Consider the following 24902-nt stretch of genomic DNA (forward strand, 5'->3'; position numbering starts at 1 on the left):
CAAAAAGTGAAGACAAACTAGGCCCAGAACCAAGAAGAAATTCAAGCGATGGATAGAGAAAAGAGAGGTCAAACCGCAATAAATAATTGACCTCAGCTCTTTAAATTACACAGACAGACTTAATGGTCTTCCGTAAATGTCATATTAGCAGCTGGGCCAGATAAATTCAAATGCCCGAAGTTTATCTTCAAAAGAACGCAGTATCTATAAAGAATTATTAATATATGGTGCCGTTAATAAAATGTGTATAGATTAGGTAACAGAGACATAGACCCATCACTTTAAATATGGTATCACAAAAAATGTTATACAACTAAACCTAAGAATTGTTACCGATATATGCTTCGACTTACCTAGTCAATTCAAATGATAATAGAATAATAAAAAGATCAAAAAGGATAAGTGTCTTCAATACCCAGTGGGATGATCTCCGCCTAACAATATAAATTACAAAAGATGCACCAATTACCAAAAATGAAAGAGTCGCATTTTAAAAGGTCGCAATTGAGCATTGTTGTTTAGAATTATCACACCATAAAGAAGGAGGGAGGGAGGTCTATACTATAGTAATCAGGTGTAAGTTCGCAATAGTCAAGCGCAAAATAAAGAGGGCAAGGAATACATCAGAAACATTTTAGATCTACACTTATTACGATCAAAAACAATTTTTAAAGGATGGAATCTGAACTGACAGACTCATATCTGAACGCCTGGTCAGCGCAATTTAGTTAGTACATAATGAATTGGGCTTTACAGAGTAATTTTCACCCAGGTCATATTACGCTCTTTAAAATGCAAATTTGCCTAAGACCTACAGCCCAACAAAACGGCATTGGGTTGCCGCAATGTACTTTATATAATATTTATCCACCTAACACGTGTCGTTAGCAACCCGCCTGCAACATAAAACCTAATGGGAAACGACCTTGGGTTGTCGCAAAATATATTAAATAAAACTGACACACTTAGGATGTGCCGTTTAGCAAACCTCTAAGCCCTCTTTAACCATTTAAAAGTTCAAGCACGGGGGCGTGGCCAGCAGCCGAGCTCAATGGCCGCAAGTTAGAGGAGCTCCGGGGAGAGACGCGGGATCCCTGATAAATCCGTGCAATAATCCGTTCACATATCGTGCCTCAACGACTTACTACCGAGCGCCACACTGGAAGCACCGATTGTGCCGCTCCGTGTCTGGCGGGAGCGCGATTGGCACCGAGGCAGCAGTGACGCGAAGTGCGGCCTGGCGGCCCTTTGAAAGCCGGGGAGTGGCGTGGGCAGTGAGCGGCCGGAAGTGTCGGTGTCTCCGGGGGCGGCGGAAGGTGCGGTGAGTAGCCGCACTGCCGGTGACTGCAGCGGTGGGCTCGCGGACTGCATCGGAGCCCGATGGGTGAGGCTGTGCCCCACCCCCTCCTCCTGAGCGAAGTGCCGGCGATACCGGGCATCGGAGCGTGCCAGGGGACTGGAGGTGGCGGCGAGACGCACGTTGCGACCCAGCCTGCACTGACGGGTGCATTTGAGCGGAGAGGGGCAGGAGAGCTCCGTTCCGCATGCCCTGGGGGCTGATAGAGTGGGTGATGGTCCGAGGGGCTTAATTCACGGCGCTGAGGATTTCTGGCCTGCGGGGGCTGCTGACACTGGCTCTGCGCGCACTGGGTCTGTGCTGCCACTCCGAGTGGCTGGAGTGGGGGAAAATGACCGCCAGAGTCACCGAGGTGGAACAGTTGACGAAATCTCTGTTGCAAGACACCACCGCTCTACTCAATAGGGTCACCCATCTGGAGGCAGAAAATCGGAGTATGGCAGAGAAGCTGGACGACCAGGAAGGGCGCGCACGACTTAACAACATACGAATTACGGGCGTTCCTGAAAGCAAAGATCATCCAGCTATGGATCTTTACGTTGAAGAGCTCATAAAAGCCAAACTACAGCCCAGAGGACTCTCACAATTGTTCTCTGTAGAGAGAGCGCACAGGGTGCCAGGGGGCAGACCCAAACCCGGCGCTCCCCCAAGACTGATCTTGGCCAGCATTTTCAACTACCGCGACAGAGACGTAATACTTCAAACGGCGAGAGTGGCCCCTCCACTACGAGTTCAGAACGCGGTGGTGTCTTTCTTTCCGGACTATACGGCGGCGGTGTCAAAACGCCGCCGGAGTTTCCTGGAAGTGAAGAAAGAACTGCGGCGCAAGGAACTATCATACTCCATGCTGTTTCCAGCAAAACTGCGAGTGGTGGCGGATGGTAAAACCTGGTTCTTCGACTCCCCAGAGGAGGCCCACGACTGGCTCGAGGGATGGCGGCGAGCGGAAGGGTCCCAGCGGAAAGAGAGGCGGCTGCGACGCCCTGGGGACGCCGAGGGCTCCGTGGAACGTAGCCCGGGACGGGTGGAGACCGGTGAGGAGGCCGGTGCGCACCGGACTGGAGAGGACGGTTGAGAGACAGCGGCGTACGCAGATTAGGAGGAGCTTGCCGGGGCATGGCTGACAAGACCTAGCCGTGAGTCCACGGGGAACTGTGTGTCTGACCGCGTTATAGAAGATGTACTCACCCTCCCGCTCGGAGGGGTTGGGTTCGGACTCAACGTGCTGGGCCTAATCAAGGGGCTGTGGCATAATACGACTACCAGATTGTCTCTGAGGAGGGGATGAACTGCGGTGTCTCACGGACTTCTCCCCTCCCCCACACGCAAGTACTGTTGAAGGGGTTGAAGCACTCTGCTATGTTGGGGTGGCGGATAGTTGGGGATCCGTCTGGCAGGGAGGCAGGGAGGGGGGTGGGTATGCGGGGAAGTTTACTGTTTTTCATTATGCTTGGTTTCTATCTTATTTTTCTGATTATTGTAGCTGGCACACCGGTGCGTGCACGGATACAAGGAAATGAGATTTACACCTGCCTTTTCATGGGGATGAGATGTGAGAGGCCTGTAAGGCCGAGTAAATGTTGTGATTATGTGAGCGTCTATCTAACGCTGGACTTTGCTGCTAGTACATGCATATCTCATTATTTGATAGGGACTGCTCCGGGGTTAGGGAGGAGGGGGGAAGGGAGGTACAGGGAACGTTGGTATTTTCTGTTTGGGAGGGGGGTGGAGTTGGGGGAGCGAGGGGTGAATATGTTCTGTTGGTTAGGTTTTGTGATTGCTTTTAAGGAAATTTTCAGGCAGAGGGTATTTTTCCACGACATCAGACAGTTGCAGTATAGGGATATCTTTATGATCACACATGCCCCTAACATCAGGTACGACAGCGCAATCTCCAACTGCCCCTAAACCTGACGCGCACCCTGAGACGCCGGTGGAACCATTGTCTCTGATTACCTGGAATGTCCATGGTCTTGGCGACAAAATAAAGAGGGGCCAGGTTTTGCAATGCTTGAAACGATGCTCCCCAGCGGTGGCCCTGCTTCAGGAAACACACCTCACTGGCATCGCCTGTAGGGCAATGGATAGATGGGGGTTTACTATGGTAGACCAATGTGGAAAGACCACGCACACCAATTCTTGAATTGAATTTACACCAGTTAGGGCGTGCTTTAGAGGAAAGCGCCTCCTAAACCAGGACGCAAAAATGAATGAGAATTTGCACTAATCCAAATGGGTAGTGTCCCTCTTAGCACAGCCAAAGGGCAACGAAGTTGCAGGGTAAGTCGCAAAGTAGTGCAGAGTTTCAAAGAAAGTTCCAATATACGATTTTATTAACAAAAGTTTGATCAATGTTCAATTCCACGTTGCATTCACGGGATTGTAGATTAAACACAAAGGTTCAACGCAGGACTTTTTAAATGCGCTCAATGCATTTCAGGTCACGCACGACCCTTCATCAGGAGAAGTCCTAAAAGAATCCAAAAGGAGAGTTTTAACGACCTACTCGAATCTAAGGATATCAGTAAATGAACAAAAGTCCACCAGTTTAAAAAAAAGATCCGAAATGGGGTGATGGTGAACGTGAAGAAAACGTGGTTGGCGGTAGGAAGAAGAGAGACCCACAGAGGAATCCCAAAAAGTGATTTGTTGAAAAAACAGCCAAAGAAAGATTAGTTGATCCTGTAACAAGAGTATGTGAAAAACGATATTTAACAACGATAGGAAGCTTCGGGTCAACCCGTTATGGAGAACCGCTTGTGAAAAGAAAAGAACTTACGTGAAGCACTGTAAGAAACCCAATAACATGCATTAAAAACAAAGCATACCTGAAAGTTAAGTAATCAAAAGTCTCAAACGTCCGAAGGACGGACGGCATATACGCGTGTAGTCTAACACCAACAGCTGTAGTGGATAGTAAAGAGTGAAAAAGGAACACGCTAATATTCGTTACGTGAAAAAGAGAAAGCGAAAAGGGGTTAAATGATAAATAATCCTAGCGGCAGCCATATTGAAATGGAGTCCTGACATAATGATGTTGATGCAATGATAATACAATAAATAACAAGAGGAAGGTAAAAGGGCTAAAGGAGGTATGAAAACATTAAAAGTAAAACAGAAAAAAGTGAAAGGGCTGGAGGAGTTTGAAAACAATGTGAAAACGAAAAAATAAGAGAAGGCAAAAACGAGAGTTTACTGATAATGTAAACAAATTGGAAAAAAAAAACAACAAGTAAATAAAGTTATATGAAATAAGGCAAAAAAACAAATAAACGACAAATTGATGATCAGGAGTGTGAAGAAAAATAAGAAGAAAAATGAGAGGATCAAACAAGTGAATAGAACGTAGAGAGTTCATGGAAAATAACAGATACTGTAACTCAATACGAATAATATTGTGTTGACGTATAATACATGGGAAAACAACAAGTATGTGACGTTCCATGGGACTAGGTTGTACAGAGCAAAGTTTATAAGAAACAACTGAGTTCGACGCGGTCATTGAGTCCATGTGGGACCAGGGCATTCATTTTATAGATCCAAACCGTTTCTCTCTGGAGAAGATACTTGCGATTGTCTCTGTGATCTTTAATCGGTACCACCTCGCATACCAGAAACCTCAATTGACTGATGTTGTGACTCTTAGCAAGAAAGTGCATCGCTATTGTGGATTTAGTGTTCTTGTTGCGGATGTTGCTTTTGTGTTCCGTTAATCGTACCTTAATTTTTCTCTCAGTCTTGCCAATATATACTAGGCCGCACGGGCACTTGAGCATGTAAACAAGGTTTTTGGAGTCGCATGTTGCCGTGACATGTAACTTGATGTTATAACCCTGTGTAGGGTGCTGAGTTGAGTTGCCTTGGATGATGTTGTTACAATGGCCACAGTTATGGCAGGGAATTGTACCCTTATGAGAACCAACTGAATCATTAGACGATTGAAATTGCAAAAGTTCCATCAGATTCTTGCCCCTTTCATATGCAAAAATTGGTCTTTCCAAAAATGTGTCTTTGAAGTCAGGTTCGATTTGTAACATTGGCCAATGTTTCAAAATGTTTTTTTTGATGTTGAAGCTCATGGTAGAAAATTTAGTAACCATAACTGATCTTGTCGTGGATTTTTTGATGTTACTGATTTTCAGCAGTTGTTCTCTAGATTTGTATTTCACCCTTTCCAGAGAGGTTGATACGATTTCTTTGGGGTACCCACGATCAAAGAAGCGTTTTTCCATGTTCTGGTTTTCATGTGACAAGAGTGTCGGTTCAGAAATAATTATTTTTACCCTGAGAAACTGAGAATATGGTAGATGATTTTTTAGTGAGGGTTGGTGGAAGCTGGAAAAATGTAACAAGTTATTTCTGTCAGTACTCTTTCTATAAAGAGTAGTCTCAATTCGGTCATCTTTGATGTATAGTAGTACATCCAAGTAGTTGATGGTATCATTGCGGATATCATAGGTAAATTTCAAACGATCATTTATCCCATTGAGCGTATTGATGGCTTCTCTCAAAAGTTGCTCGGGACCTCTCCAAATCAAAAAAATATCGTCAATGTACCGTAGAAAAAGTGACATGTATTGTTTCCATTGTGAGTTATTTAGAATATGATCAAGTTCGAACTTGTGCATTACCAGTTGTGCATAGCAAGGAGCTGCACAATTGCCCATGGATGTACCGTTCAACTGCAGGTAAAATTTGTTATTGTAACAAAAATAGCTGTGGTAAAGTGTGAAATGAAGTAACTCAAGTAGAAATACTTTAAGATCTTCAGAAATAGAAGATTGCAAAAGAAAAAATTCAATAGCTTCCATACCAAGATTATGAGGGATAGAAGTGTACAAAGAAGTTACATCTATGGTACAAAAAAGTGTATTCGTGTCCCACTTAATGTCACTTTGTTGGATGATATTCAAAAAATGAGTGGTATCTCGTACATAGGTTGACATTTGTTGCACAAAAGGTTGGAGATGTCGATCAAGGTATTTGCCTATGGGTTCATGCAATGAACCACATGTAGAGACGATCGGTCTCATTGGTGGATCGGTGAGGCTCTTATGAATCTTGGGTAGCATTCTCAAGGATGGACGTGTCGGGAAATTCTGGGTAAAGAATCTGCGTTCTTTTTCTCCAATGGTTCCACAATGGACCGCTTTGTCCACGATCTCATGTAAGGTAAGTTGTATGTCAGTTGTTGGATCCTTATCCAGTTCAGAATAAGTGGTGAAATCTCGTACATGCTCATCCAGTTTGAGTCTGTAGTGGGAGGAATCCATTATGACTAGAGCACCCCCTTTATCTGCATTGAGGAATGTAAGATCTGGATTGTCTGCCAATTTTTGAAGAAGAGCTCTGTCTTTCACTGTCAGATTGCGATGAATTGTTTTGTGTGGTTTATACAACCTTGATAGATCGCGTTTAACAAGGGTTTCGAAAGTATCAAGTACCTTGTGGCTAACAGGTGCCGTATATGTACTCTTGGTTTTTAAACCGACCAAAGTGTCGGTGGATTGTGGCTGAGAATCCATCACAACGTTATCAAAGAAGTTCCTGAGTCTTAATGAACGCATGAAACGGTGAAAACTGACCTCAGTCTCAACTTGGTTGGAACAATAAGTGGGGACAAAAGATGAGCCTTTTTGGAGCAATTGTGTCTGAAATTGATCTAAAGACATTGAAGAAATGTTGATCACCAGATTATCTCGCTCATTTATCGTTGGCTCCTTGTGACTCTCTTGTCTAAGGATAGAGCCGTCAGTCTTCCGTTTTTTGCCCCGCCTGGGTCTGCGTTGTCTGGTAAGCCTGTCCCTAAAAAAGGAACCGCAGTAGATGAAGATGTAGAAGCAGTTGTTAGTGCCAGTTCAGTTGTGGATTGTATGCCTGCTGAGGATTTGTCTACACGACTACTCGGTTTAGGTCTATTCCTGATGTTGTCAGAATCACTGGAAGCTGGAGATGTATCTGTGTCAGAAGTTTTTCCAAAGGGTCTGCTCTGTCGTCTACGAGCATAAACTTCCGCCCAATTATAGACCTCACCCAGTTTATAATCTATAGTATCCCTTCGAAACTTGCGGAGTTTTCTTTCATTAATCTCCTGTGTGTGTTTTTTAAGTTGTTCATTAATATCTTCTAGTGTTTGTGCCAGTTCCTCAGAAGTCATTTTGGTAGACAATTCTTGTTTAAGTTGACTAATTTCTCTGTTGAGCTCCTCGAGAATGTTGGAAAGTTCCTCAATGATTAGGAGGATGAGATCTAGTGAGCATTTATTCAAAATGCCGTACCATCTTTCTATGAATTTTGGATCATTCTTACACAGTGATGGCTTTAGTGAAATTCTTAATCCCCTCGGGATGCGTTGTGCACGGTGATATTGTATGAGGGTACTAGCATGAAGTCTCTGATTGATTTCACGTTTGGTTAAATATAAAAGTTGTTTGATATTGCTCTGTGCAGTGCCAGTCCCGGAAGTGGTCGGTTCAGTCTCTCCAATTAGTGAATATATTCTTTGTACTTCCTCTTCGCCGAAGGCGAACGTGTCAGCTCTTTTATCAGTAAGGTTTGTGATGTCTTGGTAAGCCATGGTAAGGTGGGTGCTGTGGTAGTGGTTTAGCGAGCTGTGAATGACCAATGTGGAAAGACCACGCACACCAATTCTTGAATTGAATTTACACCAGTTAGGGCGTGCTTTAGAGGAAAGCGCCTCCTAAACCAGGACGCAAAAATGAATGAGAATTTGCACTAATCTAAATGGGTAGTGTCCCTCTAAGCACAGCCAAAGGGCAACGAAGTTGCAGGGTAAGTCGCAAAGTAGTGCAGAGTTTCAAAGAAAGTTCCAATATACGATTTTATTAACAAAAGTTTGATCAATGTTCAATTCCACGTTGCATTCACGGGATTGTAGATTAAACACAAAGGTTCAACGCAGGACTTTTTAAATGCGCTCAATGCATTTCGGGTCACGCACGACCCTTCATCAGGAGAAGTCCTAAAAGAATCCAAAAGGAGAGTTTTAATGACCTACTCGAATCTAAGGATATCAGTAAATGAACAAAAGTCCACCAGTTTAAAAAAAAAGATCCGAAATGGGGTGATGGTGAACGTGAAGAAAACATGGTTGGCGGTAGGAAGAAGAGAGACCCACAGAGGAATCCCAAAAAGTGATTTGTTGAAAAAACAGCCAAAGAATGATTAGTTGATCCTGTAACAAGAGTATGTGAAAAACGATATTTAACAACGATAGGAAGCTTCGGGTCAACCCGTTATGGAGAACCGCTTGTGAAAAGAAAAGAACTTACGTGAAGCACTGTAAGAAACCCAATAACATGCATTAAAAACAAAGCATACCTGAAAGTTAAGTAATCAAAAGTCTCAAACGTCCGAAGGACGGACGGCATATACGCGTGTAGTCTAACACCAACAGCTGTAGTGGATAGTAAAGAGTGAAAAAGGAACACGCTAATATTCGTTACGTGAAAAAGAGAAAGCGAAAAGGGGTTAAATGATAAATAATCCTAGCGGCAGCCATATTGAAATGGAGTCCTAACATAATGATGTTGATGCAATGATAATACAATAAATAACAAGAGGAAGGTAAAAGGGCTAAAGGAGTTATGAAAACATTAAAAGTAAAACAGAAAAAAGTGAAAGGGCTGGAGGAGTTTGAAAACAATGTGAAAACGAAAAAATAAGAGAAGGCAAAAACGAGAGTTTACTGATAATGTAAACAAATTGGAAAAAAAAAAAACAACAAGTAAATAAAGTTATATGAAATAAGGCAAAAAAACAAATAAACGACAAATTGATGATCAGGAGTGTGAAGAAAAATAAGAAGAAAAATGAGAGGATCAAACACGTGAATAGAACGTAGAGAGTTCATGGAAAATAACAGATACTGTAACTCAATAAGAATAATATTGTGTTGACGTATAATACATGGGAAAACAACAAGTATGTGACGTTCCATGGGACTAGGTTGTACAGAGCAAAGTTTATAAGAAACAACTGAGTTCGACGCGGTCATTGAGTCCATGTGGGACCAGGGCATTCATTTTATAGATCCAAACCGTTTCTCTCTGGAGAAGATACTTGCGATTGTCTCTGTGATCTTTAATCAGTACCACCTCGCATACCAGAAACCTCAATTGACTGATGTTGTGACTCTTAGCAAGAAAGTGCATCGCTATTGTGGATTTAGTGTTCTTGTTGCGGATGTTGCTTTTGTGTTCCGTTAATCGTACCTTAATTTTTCTCTCAGTCTTGCCAATATATACTAGGCCGCACGGGAACTTGAGCATGTAAACAAGGTTTTTGGAGTCGCGTGTTGCCGTGACATGTAACTTGATGTTATAACCCTGTGTAGGGTGCTGAGTTGAGTTGCCTTGGATGATGTTGTTACAATGGCCACAGTTATGGCAGGGAATTGTACCCTTATGAGAACCAACTGAATCATTAGACGATTGAAATTGCAAAAGTTCCATCAGATTCTTGCCCCTTTCATATGCAAAAATTGGTCTTTCCAAAAATGTGTCTTTGAAGTCAGGTTCGATTTGTAACATTGGCCAATGTTTCAAAATGTTTTTTTTGATGTTGAAGCTCATGGTAGAAAATTTAGTAACCATAACTGATCTTGTCGTGGATTTTTTGATGTTACTGATTTTCAGCAGTTGTTCTCTAGATTTGTATTTCACCCTTTCCAGAGAGGTTGATACGATTTCTTTGGGGTACCCACGATCAAAGAAGCGTTTTTCCATGTTCTGGTTTTCATGTGACAAGAGTGTCGGTTCAGAAATAATTCTTTTTACCCTGAGAAACTGAGAATATGGTAGATGATTTTTTAGTGAGGGTTGGTGGAAGCTGGAAAAATGTAACAAGTTATTTCTGTCAGTACTCTTTCTATAAAGAGTAGTCTCAATTCGGTCATCTTTGATGTATAGTAGTACATCCAAGTAGTTGATGGTATCATTGCGGATATCATAGGTAAATTTCAAACGATCATTTATCCCATTGAGCGTATTGATGGCTTCTCTCAAAAGTTGCTCGGGACCTCTCCAAATCAAAAGAATATCGTCAATGTACCGTAGAAAAAGTGACATGTATTGTTTCCATTGTGAGTTATTTAGAATATGATCAAGTTCGAACTTGTGCATTACCAGTTGTGCATAGCAAGGAGCTGCACAATTGCCCATGGATGTACCGTTCAACTGCAGGTAAAATTTGTTATTGTAACAAAAATAGCTGTGGTAAAGTGTGAAATGAAGTAACTCAAGTAGAAATACTTTAAGATCTTCAGAAATAGAAGATTGCAAAAGAAAAAATTCAATAGCTTCCATACCAAGATTATGAGGGATAGAAGTGTACAAAGAAGTTACATCTATGGTACAAAAAAGTGTATTCGTGTCCCACTTAATGTCACTTTGTTGGATGATATTCAAAAAATGAGTGGTATCTCGTACATAGGTTGACATTTGTTGCACAAAAGGTTGGAGATGTCGATCAAGGTATTTGCCTATGGGTTCATGCAATGAACCACATGTAGAGACGATCGGTCTCATTGGTGGATCGGTGAGGCTCTTATGAATCTTGGGTAGCATTCTCAAGGATGGACGTGTCGGGAAATTCTGGGTAAAGAATCTGCGTTCTTTTTCTCCAATGGTTCCACAATGGACCGCTTTGTCCACGATCTCATGTAAGGTAAGTTGTATGTCAGTTGTTGGATCCTTATCCAGTTCAGAATAAGTGGTGAAATCTCGTACATGCTCATCCAGTTTGAGTCTGTAGTGGGAGGAATCCATTATGACTAGAGCACCCCCTTTATCTGCATTGAGGAATGTAAGATCTGGATTGTCTGCCAATTTTTGAAGAAGAGCTCTGTCTTTCACTGTCAGATTGCGATGAATTGTTTTGTGTGGTTTATACAACCTTGATAGATCGCGTTTAACAAGGGTTTCGAAAGTATCAAGTACCTTGTGGCTAACAGGTGCCGTGTATGTACTCTTGGTTTTTAAACCGACCAAAGTGTCGGTGGATTGTGGCTGAGAACCCATCACAACGTTATCAAAGAAGTTCCTGAGTCTTAATGAACGCATGAAACGGTGAAAACTGACCTCAGTCTCAACTTGGTTGGAACAATAAGTGGGGACAAAAGATGAGCCTTTTTGGAGCAATTGTGTCTGAAATTGATCTAAAGACATTGAAGAAATGTTGATCACCAGATTATCTCGCTCATTTATCGTTGGCTCCTTGTGACTCTCTTGTCTAAGGATAGAGCCGTCGGTCTTGCGTTTTTTGCCCCGCCTGGGTCTGCGTTGTCTGGTAAGCCTGTCCCTAAAAAAGGAACCGCAGTAGATGAAGATGTAGAAGCAGTTGTTAGTGCCAGTTCAGTTGTGGATTGTATGCCTGTTGAGGATTTGTCTACACGACTACTCGGTTTAGGTCTATTCCTGATGTTGTCAGAATCACTGGAAGCTGGAGATGTATCTGTGTCAGAAGTTTTTCCAAAGGGTCTGCTCTGTCGTCTACGAGCATAAACTTCCGCCCAATTATAGACCTCACCCAGTTTATAATCTATAGTATCCCTTCGAAACTTGCGGAGTTTTCTTTCATTAATCTCCTGTGTGTGTTTTTTAAGTTGTTCATTAATATCTTCTAGTGTTTGTGCCAGTTCCTCAGAAGTCATTTTGGTAGACAATTCTTGTTTAAGTTGACTAATTTCTCTGTTGAGCTCCTCGAGAATGTTGGAAAGTTCCTCAATGATTAGGAGGATGAGATCTAGTGAGCATTTATTCAAAATGCCGTACCATCTTTCTATGAATTTTGGATCATTCTTACACAGTGATGGCTTTAGTGAAATTCTTAATCCCCTCGGGATGCGTTGTGCACGGTGATATTGTATGAGGGTACTAGCATGAAGTCTCTGATTGATTTCACGTTTGGTTAAATATAAAAGTTGTTTGATATTGCTCTGTGCAGTGCCAGTCCCGGAAGTGGTCAGTTCAGTCTCTCCAATTAGTGAATATATTCTTTGTACTTCCTCTTCGCCGAAGGCGAACGTGTCAGCTCTTTTATCAGTAAGGTTTGTGATGTCTTGGTATGCCATGGTAAGGTGGGTGCTGTGGTAGTGGTTTAGCGAGCTGTGAATGACCAATGTGGAAAGACCACGCACACCAATTCTTGAATTGAATTTACACCAGTTAGGGCGTGCTTTAGAGGAAAGCGCCTCCTAAACCAGGACGCAAAAATGAATGAGAATTTGCACTAATCTAAATGGGTAGTGTCCCTCTAAGCACAGCCAAAGGGCAACGAAGTTGCAGGGTAAGTCGCAAAGTAGTGCAGAGTTTCAAAGAAAGTTCCAATATACGATTTTATTAACAAAAGTTTGATCAATGTTCAATTCCACGTTGCATTCACGGGATTGTAGATTAAACACAAAGGTTCAACGCAGGACTTTTTAAATGCGCTCAATGCATTTCGGGTCACGCACGACCCTTCATCAGGAGAAGTCCTAAAAGAATCCAAAAGGAGAGTTTTAACGACCTACTCGAATCTAAGGATATCAGTAAATGAACAAAAGTCCACCAGTTTAAAAAAAAGATCCGAAATGGGGTGATGGTGAACGTGAAGAAAACGTGGTTGGCGGTAGGAAGAAGAGAGACCCACAGAGGAATCCCAAAAAGTGATTTGTTGAAAAAACAGCCAAAGAATGATTAGTTGATCCTGTAACAAGAGTATGTGAAAAACGATATTTAACAACGATAGGAAGCTTCGGGTCAACCCGTTATGGAGAACCGCTTGTGAAAAGAAAAGAACTTACGTGAAGCACTGTAAGAAACCCAATAACATGCATTAAAAACAAAGCATACCTGAAAGTTAAGTAATCAAAAGTCTCAAACGTCCGAAGGACGGACAGCATATACGCGTGTAGTCTAACACCAACAGCTGTAGTGGATAGTAAAGAGTGAAAAAGGAACACGCTAATATTCGTTACGTGAAAAAGAGAAAGCGAAAAGGGGTTAAATGATAAATAATCCTAGCGGCAGCCATATTGAAATGGAGTCCTAACATAATGATGTTGATGCAATGATAATACAATAAATAACAAGAGGAAGGTAAAAGGGCTAAAGGAGTTATGAAAACATTAAAAGTAAAACAGAAAAAAGTGAAAGGGCTGGAGGAGTTTGAAAACAATGTGAAACCGAAAAAATAAGAGAAGCCAAAAACGAGAGTTTACTGATAATGTAAACAAATTGGAAAAAAAAAAACAACAAGTAAATAAAGTTATATGAAATAAGGCAAAAAAACAAATAAACGACAAACTGATGATCAGGAGTGTGAAGAAAAATAAGAAGAAAAATGAGAGGATCAAACAAGTGAATAGAACGTAGAGAGTTCATGGAAAATAACAGATACTGTAACTCAATACGAATAATATTGTGTTGACGTATAATACATGGGAAAACAACAAGTATGTGACGTTCCATGGGACTAGGTTGTACAGAGCAAAGTTTATAAGAAACAACTGAGTTCGACGCGGTCATTGAGTCCATGTGGGACCAGGGCATTCATTTTATAGATCCAAACCACTTCTCTCTGGAGAAGATACTTGCGATTGTCTCTGTGATCTTTAATCGGTACCACCTCGCATACCAGAAACCTCAATTGACTGATGTTGTGACTCTTAGCAAGAAAGTGCATCGCTATTGTGGATTTAGTGTTCTTGTTGCGGATGTTGCTTTTGTGTTCCGTTAATCGTACCTTAATTTTTCTCTCAGTCTTGCCAATATATACTAGGCCGCACGGGCACTTGAGCATGTAAACAAGGTTTTTGGAGTCGCATGTTGCCGTGACATGTAACTTGATGTTATAACCCTGTGTAGGGTGCTGAGTTGAGTTGCCTTGGATGATGTTGTTACAATGGCCACAGTTATGGCAGGGAATTGTACCCTTATGAGAACCAACTGAATCATTAGACGATTGAAATTGCAAAAGTTCCATCAGATTCTTGCCCCTTTCATATGCAAAAATTGGTCTTTCCAAAAATGTGTCTTTGAAGTCAGGTTCGATTTGTAACATTGGCCAATGTTTCAAAATGGTTTTTTTGATGTTGAAGCTCATGGTAGAAAATTTAGTAACCATAACTGATCTTGTCGTGGATTTTTTGATGTTACTGATTTTCAGCAGTTGTTCTCTAGATTTCTATTTCACCCTTTCCAGAGAGGTTGATACGATTTCTTTGGGGTACCCACGATCAAAGAAGCGTTTTTCCATGTTCTGGTTTTCATGTGACAAGAGTGTCGGTTCAGAAATAATTATTTTTACCCTGAGAAACTGAGAATATGGTAGATGATTTTTTAGTGAGGGTTGGTGGAAGCTGGAAAAATGTAACAAGTTATTTCTGTCAGTACTCTTTCTATAAAGAGTAGTCTCAATTCGGTCATCTTTGATGTATAGTAGTACATCCAAGTAGTTGATGGTATCATTGCGGATATCATAGGTAAATTTCAAACGATCATTTATCCCATTGAGCGTATTGATGGCTTCTCTCAAAAGTTGCTCGGGACCTCTCCAAATCAAAAAAATATCGTCAATGTACCGTAGAAAAAGTGACATGTATTGTCTCCATTGTGAGTTATTTAGAATATGATCAAGTTCGAACTTGTGCATGAACAGTTGTGCATAGCAAGGAGCTGCACAATTGCCCATGGATGTACCGTTCAACTGTGGTAAATAATTTAATTACCGGAACTTAATTTGATGCGGAAAATCTATAACAATAGCTCAGTAAAATAAGAGGCAGAATCCGTGGTATTAGAGGTTCGGAACGGGCTTTATTCCAAAATCAATTTAAATTGATGAGCTCCATGTTCCATCACCACGAAGGTTCAGGAAGTGAAGACCGTACTTTATTGATAAGTAATCATTTTTATACAATAGGCATTACAGTGAAACAAATGGAGGAGGCGTAACAATTGATAGTAAAGATAAAACATACATGCGTAGCAAAAGTGGGTGTAACTGGGTGTAACTAAAGAACGTCATCAAGCATGATGTCATAATAGGGTGGTTCCATGAAAGAATTTCGCAATGTCAGCAGAAATACTTGGCAGAAATGCGCGCGCAGCAGCATGACGTGTGATTGACGTGTAACTAGGGGGTAAAGGGGACTTGACATTTAGCTCTACATGTGGCGACAGAAGTCTGGAAGGTCAAGTCAACCTAATCCCAAATCATATCTAACATCCTATGTTTAAAGAACTATGTTATCCAAAAGAGAAGTCTCTTAGAGTAGAATCTTATTCTATACTGACTATACTGACTGTGAGTGCATGTACAAGCGTCTAAGTGTCTACACAATATGCGGGGGCAGAAAATCTTCCATAGTAACAGGGCTATGAATTACTTGCATAAAGACAGAGAAGCCGGGCCTTTTGCTCGGTAGCTGGGAGAATGTTTACTTAAACTACTAGACAGGAATGCATTGGATAGGGAGCGGAGCAGATAATTTCGAAGGTGAAATACAGTTTTTGGCAGGCAACAGGCTGATGTCAGGCACCGTTAGCTGCGCAGAGAATGAGGACAAAGTTCATGGATACAGATGCGAGCTCAGACTGGAGCTTTCAGAGGCAGAAGGCAGTAAAAGGCTTGATGGCAGAATCAGGGCCTACTTGCCTGGACTGTAAAATGGCATAAGTGAACCATATAAAGCCGGTGGCCTTTCGTACTTAGGAATGGAATATCCGGCCCATTCATGGCGGATCTGAAAGAGGACATGTTGGCGGTGGACGCACATATGTTTGCGTCTTCATAACTGGAACTGGAGGGAACATACATGTACTTGTGATTTATACATGAAACCGATGGGGTCCAAGATAGGGGACATAACTGATCATAAAAATCCATATTTCCACACAACTGCAGGTAAAATTTGTTATTGTAACAAAAATAGCTGTGGTAAAGTGTGAAATGAAGTAACTCAAGTAGAAATACTTTAAGATCTTCAGAAATAGAAGATTGCAAAAGAAAAAATTCAATAGCTTCCATACCAAGATTATGAGGGATAGAAGTGTACAAAGAAGTTACATCTATGGTACAAAAAAGTGTATTCGTGTCCCACTTAATGTCACTTTGTTGGATGATATTCAAAAAATGAGTGGTATCTCGTACATAGGTTGACATTTGTTGCACAAAAGGTTGGAGATGTCGATCAAGGTATTTGCCTATGGGTTCATGCAATGAACCACATGTAGAGACGATCGGTCTCATTGGTGGATCGGTGAGGCTCTTATGAATCTTGGGTAGCATTCTCAAGGATGGACGTGTCGGGAAATTCTGGGTAAAGAATCTGCGTTCTTTTTCTCCAATGGTTCCACAATGGACCGCTTTGTCCACGATCTCATGTAAGGTAAGTTGTATGTCAGTTGTTGGATCCTTATCCAGTTCAGAATAAGTGGTGAAATCTCGTACATGCTCATCCAGTTTGAGTCTGTAGTGGGAGGAATCCATTATGACTAGAGCACCCCCTTTATCTGCATTGAGGAATGTAAGATCTGGATTGTCTGCCAATTTTTGAAGAAGAGCTTGGTCGGTTTAAAAACCAAGAGTACATACACGGCACCTGTTAGCCACAAGGTACTTGATACTTTCGAAACCCTTGTTAAACGCGATCTATCAAGGTTGTATAAACCACACAAAACAATTCATCGCAATCTGACAGTGAAAGACAGAGCTCTTCTTCAAAAATTGGCAGACAATCCAGATCTTACATTCCTCAATGCAGATAAAGGGGGTGCTCTAGTCATAATGGATTCCTCCCACTACAGACTCAAACTGGATGAGCATGTACGAGATTTCACCACTTATTCTGAACTGGATAAGGATCCAACAACTGACATACAACTTACCTTACATGAGATCGTGGACAAAGCGGTCCATTGTGGAACCATTGGAGAAAAAGAACGCAGATTCTTTACCCAGAATTTCCCGACACGTCCATCCTTGAGAATGCTACCCAAGATTCATAAGAGCCTCACCGATCCACCAATGAGACCGATCGTCTCTACATGTGGTTCATTGCATGAACCCATAGGCAAATACCTTGATCGACATCTCCAACCTTTTGTGCAACAAATGTCAACCTATGTACGAGATACCACTCATTTTTTGAATATCATCCAACAAAGTGACATTAAGTGGGACACGAATACACTTTTTTGTACCATAGATGTAACTTCTTTGTACACTTCTATCCCTCATAATCTTGGTATGGAAGCTATTGAATTTTTTCTTTTGCAATCTTCTATTTCTGAAGATCTTAAAGTATTTCTACTTGAGTTACTTCATTTCACACTTTACCACAGCTATTTTTGTTACAATAACAAATTTTACCTGCAGTTGAACGGTACATCCATGGGCAATTGTGCAGCTCCTTGCTATGCACAACTGTTCATGCACAAGTTCGAACTTGATCATATTCTAAATAACTCACAATGGAAACAATACATGTCACTTTTTCTACGGTACATTGACGATATTTTTTTGATTTGGAGAGGTCCCGAGCAACTTTTGAGAGAAGCCATCAATACGCTCAATGGGATAAATGATCGTTTGAAATTTATCTATGATATCCGCAATGATACCATCAACTACTTGGATGAACTACTATACATCAAAGATGACCGAATTGAGACTACTCTTTATAGAAAGAGTACTGACAGAAATAACTTGTTACATTTTTCCAGCTTCCACCAACCCTCACTAAAAAATCATCTACCATATTCTCAGATTCTCAGGGTAAAAAGAATTATTTCTGAACCGACACTCTTGTCACATGAAAACCAGAACGTGGAAAAACGCTTCTTTGATCGTGGGTACCCCAAAGAAATCGTATCAACCTCTCTGGAAAGGGTGAAATACCAATCTAGAGAACAACTGCTGAAAATCAGTAACATCAAAAAATCCACAACAAGATCAGTTATGGTTACTAAATTTTCTACCATGAGCTTCAACATCAAAAAAAACATTTTGAAACATTGGCCAATGTTACAAATCGAACCTGACTTCAAAGACACATTTTTGGAAAGACCAATTTTTGCATATGAAAGGGGCAAGAATCTGATGGAACTTTTGCAATTTCAATCGTCTAATGATTCAGTTGGTTCTCATAAGGGTACAATTCCCTGCCATAACTGTGGCCATTGTAACAACATCATCCAAGGCAACTCAACTCAGCACCCTACACAGGGTTATAACATCAAGTTACATGTCACGGCAACATGCGACTCCAAAAACCTTGTTTACATGCTCAAGTGCCCGTGCGGCCTAGTATATATTGGCAAGACTGAGAGAAAAATTAAGGTACGATTAACGGAACACAAAAGCAACATCCGCAACAAGAACACTAAATCCACAATAGCGATGCACTTTCTTGCTAAGAGTCACAACATCAGTCAATTGAGGTTTCTGGTATGCGAGGTGGTACCGATTAAAGATCACAGAGACAATCGCAAGTATCTTCTCCAGAGAGAAACGGTTTGGATCTATAAAATGAATGCCCTGGTCCCACATGGACTCAATGACCGCGTCGAACTCAGTTGTTTCTTATAAACTTTGCTCTGTACAACCTAGTCCCATGGAACGTCACATACTTGTTGTTTTCCCATGTATTATACGTCAACACAATATTATTCGTATTGAGTAACAGTATCTGTTATTTTCCATGAACTCTCTACGTTCTATTCACTTGTTTGATCCTCTCATTTTTCTTCTTATTTTTCTTCACACTCCTGATCATCAATTTGTCGTTTATTTGTTTTTTTGCCTTATTTCATATAACTTTATTTACTTGTTGTTTTTTTTTCCAATTTGTTTACATTATCAGTAAACTCTCGTTTTTGCCTTCTCTTATTTTTTCGTTTTCACATTGTTTTCAAACTCCTCCAGCCTTTTCACTTTTTTCTGTTTTACTTTTAATCTTTTCAAAACTCCTTTAGCCCTTTTACCTTCCTCTTGTTATTTATTGTATTATCATTGCATCAACATCATTATGTTAGGACTCCATTTCAATATGGCTGCCGCTAGGATTATTTATCATTTAACCCCTTTTCGCTTTCTCTTTTTCACGTAACGAATATTAGCGTGTTCCTTTTTCACTCTTTACTATCCACTACAGCTGTTGGTGTTAGACTACACGCGTATATGCCGTCCGTCCTTCGGACGTTTGAGACTTTTGATTACTTAACTTTCAGGTATGCTTTGTTTTTAATGCATGTTATTGGGTTTCTTACAGTGCTTCACGTAAGTTCTTTTCTTTTCACAAGCGGTTCTCCATAACGGGTTGACCCGAAGCTTCCTATCGTTGTTAAATATCGTTTTTCACATACTCTTGTTACAGGATCAACTAATCATTCTTTGGCTGTTTTTTCAACAAATCAATCTTTGGGATTCCTCTGTGGGTCTCTCTTCTTCCTACCGCCAACCACGTTTTCTTCACGTTCACCATCACCCCATTTCGGATCTTTTTTTTAAACTGGTGGACTTTTGTTCATTTACTGATATCCTTAGATTCGAGTAGGTCGTTAAAACTCTCCTTTTGGATTCTTTTAGGACTTCTCCTGATGAAGGGTCGTGCGTGACCCGAAATGCATTGAGCGCATTTAAAAAGTCCTGCGTTGAACCTTTGTGTTTAATCTACAATCCCGTGAATGCAACGTGGAATTGAACATTGATCAAACTTTTGTTAATAAAATCGTATATTGGAACTTTCTTTGAAACTCTGCACTACTTTGCGACTTACCCTGCAACTTCGTTGCCCTTTGGCTGTGCTTAGAGGGACACTGCCCATTTGGTTTACTATGGTAGCGCATTCTGAATTTTCCTCAGGATCTAGAGGCGTGGGTATCCTAGTTAAAAAACAATCTCCACTGATAGTGCGCCATACTAAAACGGACGACCGCGGCTGTTTTGCGGCCTTCATAGGTCAATGGGAGGGCCGACCTATAAATATTGTATCAGTATACATTCCCCCAGCGTTACACACAGTGACGCTCCCAGCTCTTAGTGACTTCCTGCTGAGTCTCCCGGAGGGGGACCTTTTGACTGGGGGGGATCTGAATGCTACTATAGATGACACCATGGACCGCCATCCGGCGAGAGCTCATGGGCCGGGTACGTCCCGCCTTGGGAGCTTTCTGGAGGCCCTGGGGCTCTCCGATGTATGGAGGTGGCACCACCCCGAGACACTGGGGTGCACCGCAGTTTATCTAGAATAGACTACTTCTTAGCTCCGATGGCTTGCTTGAAACACGTTGCTAATATCGAGATACGATCCAGGGGGATATCTGATCACTCTCCGGTGCAGATGACATACGCATGCCACCATACGGCTAGGCAACGTACCTATCCCATCTATCCTGGATATTTGCAGGTCCCGGAAATCAAGAAAGCTGTGTCTATGGCAACGAAGCACTATTTCCAGGAGAATCTGCAGACGGTAGACTCCCCAACAATTCTCTGGGAGGCATATAAGACTGTCCTTAGGGGACAGGCCATAGTTTCGATAGCTGGGCACACGCGGGAACAGCAGCGGGAACTGCATGATATGGAGTTGGAGCTGCATGACGCTGAGGCCCAACACACCGGCGACCCAACGCCAGATACAGCCCAGAAGCTGCATCTCAAGCAGCAGCACTATAGGGGTACCTTGAGGGGGTAACCCGATCGCGTCTAACGGCCACGCAACACAAGATATACGAGACCGGAGATAAAGCCGGAAAACTTCTGGCGTGGCTGGATGGTAAGGAGCGGGGTAGTAAATGGATAGCGAAAATCCGGACGAGAGAGGGGCAACACACAACGGATCCGCGCATAATAGTGAACACCCTGACGCACCATTTCCAGCAGGTGTATGAATCGTCGTCGGCGCTGACACCAGAGGTGGCACTGTCATATATACAGGATATCCCAATGCCCAGGCTTACTCCGGAGGCATCCCTTACGTTGGAGACGGACCTCACGGTAGAGGAGATACAGCTGGCGATTGGGTCATTGCAATCTGGCAAAGCAACGGGACCAAATGGCATTCCGGTTGAGCTCTATAAAAAGGTAGCGGGGACCATAACTCCGCATTTGCTACAGATGTACACCGATTGTTTCGCGAAGGGCGAGCTACCACTAGACCAGCGTACTGCCACGATAGTGGCAATACCTAAACCAGGCAAACCGGCCGATGAATGCACCTCATATCGTTCGATATCGTTAATTAACGCAGAGGCAAAAATTTTGGCAAAGCTATTGGCACTGAGGCTAACGCCGCACCTGGCGACCCTGGTTCACCCGGATCAGTCCGGATTCATGCCAGGTAGGAGTACAGCATTGAACTTGCGGCGACTGCAGGGAGTAATGGCCCGTATTATGTATCTACAGGAACCGGCAGTTGTGCTCTCCCTAGACGCCAAAATGGCGTTCGACATGGTCGAGTGGCCCTTTTTGTTTGCAGTTCTTCGCCACATGGGCTTTGGCCCTATATTCTGTGCGTGGATCCGCCTTCTATACACCAAGCCAGTGGCGCACGTCACAGCTAATGGGCACATCTCTACTGACTTTCCTTTGACGAGGGGCACGCGACAGGGCTGCCCCCTGTCCCCGCTGCTCTTCGCCCTGGTGTTGGAGCCCTTGGCGGCATGGATTAGGTGGGAGCCAACGATCAGGGGTCTCAGATGGACGGACGGGTGGGAGGACCGCATTTCTTTGTATGCGGACGACATATTATTATATCTGGCCTCCCCCAGCCGTTCCATAATGGTTCTCCTCAATATATGCGAGCTCTTCGGACGGTTGTCAGGGTACACCATTAATTGGTCTAAATCCATCTTACTTATATTGCGCGGCCCCCGGTCACAGCTGCCGCTCGGCTGCCCGCTTAAGATTACGGTCGCCGCATTCAAATATCTTGGTATCTATGTTACGGCTGACGCTGATGACTTTTTTCGAAGAAACCTGGTGCCCCCGTTGGAGCGCCTAAAACGGGACGTGGCACACTGGGGGATGCTGCCGCTGACTCTTCTGGGGAGAGCAGCGCTTTTTAAAATAATGGCCCTTCCTCGATTCCTGTATGTGCTGGAAAATACCCCGTTCCCAGTGCCCCCCAGTTACTTCAAAGCGATTGCGGCCCAGGTCTCCAACTTAATGTGGGGAAACAAACCAGCGCGCATAGCGCAGGCTAAGCTAGTGCGGGGGTGGTATGATGGGGGATAGCGCTCCCAAATATACAACTATACTACTGGGCAGCACAACTGAAGGTGATTAATCAGTGGGTACATGTAACACACGCGGATCCTGCATTTAAGGCTGACAGATTCCTCCTAGGAACAAGAAGTTTACTGTCACCCCTCTATAATAAGAAGCACACCCGTACACTAATAGGGCCCACGAAGCATACAGTTGCCCTATGGCACGAAGCACAGACAAAACTGGGCTGGCATGGGGTCCTAACCCAACTCACTCCTCTGTGGGACACGGGGAAACTAGGACGGCTTCGGAATAGTAGGGGCTTTGATCGGTGGGATGCCATTGGCATATCCACAGTAGGGGATATGTGGCACAAGGGGGAAGTGGTCACCTTCGAGCGCCTCCGGCAACAGTTCGAATTGGCACCCACGGAACTCTATCGATACACACAGATAAAACACGCACTGACGACGGCCCTGCCACCCGGTACTGCGGTCCCGGAGGCTTCCCCTATGGAAGATAGGTTGTTGACAGACTATATGCATAAGCGGGCTACGTCATTTACTTACCGTAAGCTGGTTAACAACCTGCCTGACCCCACGCTGCCTCTCAGGGACCGGTGGATCCGTGACGTGGGTGATCTGGATGACACAGCGTGGCAGGAGGGGCTGTCCTCTCCGAGGGAAGTGGGTATACCCTCGAGACTCAGGCTAGTACAGCTTAAAATCCTGCATCGCACCTACTATACCAGATGCATACAGTTTCGGATGGGTAGAGCCTCGCACCCATACTGCCTTAGGCGATGTGGGGAGGAAGGCGATTTTTTTCACACCATATGGCAATGCCCGAAGATTATGGTCTAATGGGTGAAAGTGATGAGGACGATTTCGCAGGTAGCGGGTGTGTCCCTCTTGCCAGAGCCCAGGGGTTGTTTGCTCAATGTTTGGGAACCAAATGACTTAACACAGTTAGCGCAAGTCTGGGCGACATTTGGGGTTATGATGGCTAAGCGCAACATAGCGCAGAAATGGGGAGCGGAGGAGGTGCCGAAGCTCAGCGCCTGGTGCAACGATATGGACATGGCCATGATTGCAGAGAGGACAGTGTTTACCAACCGGGGCTGCCCTAAAAAGTGGAACAAGCTGTGGGGGGGATGGAACAAATATAGGGGTAACATCTGCGATCCTCTACAAGAACAAGCGGAAGAAAGCCTTGACGAGGACGGTTAAGGAGGGTGGGGGAGGGTCGAGAGACATTTTGGGGGGTGCATGTGATGTAATGTGTTTTCATGCGGCGAACTGTTGGACTTCCATACTATTGCTGACTGTTATGTATAACCGACGAACGGAAAACCTCTGCTTTAATGTTGTGGTTCTCAATGATAAAATAAAAAAGGTTTAAAAAAAAAAAAAAAGTTCAAGCACGCCAAAGGGAAAAGTTTAAACCACCCCACAACACCTCACATTAATAAGCGGTCGCCTCTGCCTCCAAGCAAACACAATTCGGCTCCACATTACAGGCTTTAAGTATCCCAAACATTTACACAATGACACCTACACCTGCGTAAACTAGCAACTAGAGTGTTTAACACGCAAAGTCCAGAGAACAAGCACCCGCCATATTGTAAAGGCTGGGTGCTTCAAATACCGCGAACGGACTTTACTTGATTGATCGCCATTTTAGAGTGGTTTATTAAAGGCTTGTTGGTTCTTAAAAAACGTGTAGCAATCAAATGTAAAGGTGTTAAGAGGAATTAGCTATATGCGAAGCGAAAGCGGAATATTAAAAACCTCCATTCCATCCAATGATAAATCAAAAATAAATTTATATTCCGTAACTCATCTGTTTATCGACTTTAACTGTGGCAGTAAAGGGTAAAAAGTGGCGACCTTTGACTTATTGGTCGTCATTTATAAATGAATTTCTATACGCTTGTCTCTACGTTTAACTTACTTGTCCCCAATGCAGGCACATATTGAAGCAGTTACTTAACAGAAAAATGAGAACCGAATAATAGTAAAAAAGTCTCCATCACATCTCATCAAATAGTGAATAGGTATAAATATTGTAACATGCATGATTACCAATTTTAAATATGGTAATCCCGGCCAATTTATTTCTGACCTCAGGGTCCATTTAATAAGAAATCTAATTTCATCACACGATGTAACACAGGGTCCTACACCATCAACACAATGACTGGATCAGGGCTCACATTATAACTGGAAAATCTCCCAATGGCCGTAATACCGTGACGGGCGCCATATTATAGTGGCTGTATATACCCATCAAGGTCAATATAACAGCTCGACCAGCTACATGATTGTTG

Source organism: Triturus cristatus, chromosome 2_1, assembly GCF_964204655.1.
Source record: "Triturus cristatus chromosome 2_1, aTriCri1.1, whole genome shotgun sequence".
NCBI classification, from domain to species: domain Eukaryota; kingdom Metazoa; phylum Chordata; class Amphibia; order Caudata; family Salamandridae; genus Triturus; species Triturus cristatus.